The following is a 1,196-nucleotide window of genomic DNA, read 5'->3' as shown; positions in this document are numbered from 1 at the left end:
TTAAGCTGAAATGAAAAGGTCGGTAAGGTGAAAACATACAAAAATATACAACATCCTAATAAAGGTAATACACAGTTTAAAAAACTCTAATAAGATGTTGTGTCAACCACTCAATGATGTTATAAAAGTTAAAGGAAAATAATATTTTTAAAAACTATAGCTAGTAGTATTTGTTAATGAATGCATAATATAAAAAGAGGTAAATTGTCACATCAAAAATATAAAAAGGGGGAATAAAAGGGTAAAGTTTTGTATGTAATTGAAGTCAAGTTGCTATCAGCATAAAATGAACTATATTATCTGTAAGATGTTTTATGCAAGCCACATGGTAAGCAAAAACCTATAGCAGATTCACAAAAGATAAAGAGAAGGAAATCAGAGATGACCACCACAGAAAGCCACTAATTCACAAAAGTAGTCAGCAAGAGAGAGAAAAAAAAGAAATAAAAAAGCCAGAAAGCAATTGACAAAATGGCATTAGTAAGTTCTTACATATCAGTAACTACTCTAAATGTAAATTAATTGAATCCCCCAATCAAAAGGCAAAGAGTGCCTGAATGGATAAAAAACAGGACCCAACTATATGCTGTCTACAAAAGAATCACTTCAGCTTTAAGGACACACATCAGCTCAAAGTGAGGGACAGAAAAAATATATTCTATGCAAGTGGAAACCAAAAGGCAGTGATGGTAGCTATACTTATATCAGACAAAACAGATTTTAATCCAAAAATAGTAACAAGAGACAAAGAAGGTCATCATATAATGATAAAGTTATCTACTCATTAAGAAGCTATAACAGTCATAAATATATATGCACGTAATATTGGAGTACCCTAAATATATTAAGCAGATACTAATGAAACTGAAGAGAGAAATAGATGATAATACAATAATCATAGGGGACTTTAATAGCCATTTTCATTAATAGATAAGTTATCCAGACAGAAAATCAAAATGGAAACATTGGACTTGAACTATACTTTTAGACAAAATGGAGCTAACATTTCATCCAACAGCAGCAGAATATACATACTTCTTAATTGCACTGTTAGAAGGAATGTAAATTGGTGCAGCCCCTGTGGTAAAGAGTATGGGAGTTCCTCAAAAATTAAAAAAAATAAAAATCATATGATCTGACAATCCCACTTTTGGGTATATATACAAAGAAATGAAAACAGGATATCAGAAAGATAT

Source organism: Aethalodelphis obliquidens, unplaced genomic scaffold (genome assembly GCF_003676395.1).
Source record: "Aethalodelphis obliquidens isolate GAN/ISIS:26980383/991018 unplaced genomic scaffold, ASM367639v1 scaffold54, whole genome shotgun sequence".
Classification (NCBI taxonomy): domain Eukaryota; kingdom Metazoa; phylum Chordata; class Mammalia; order Artiodactyla; family Delphinidae; genus Aethalodelphis; species Aethalodelphis obliquidens.
The sequence above is the reverse complement of the archived record's forward strand: the minus strand, read 5'-3'. Positions refer to the sequence as shown.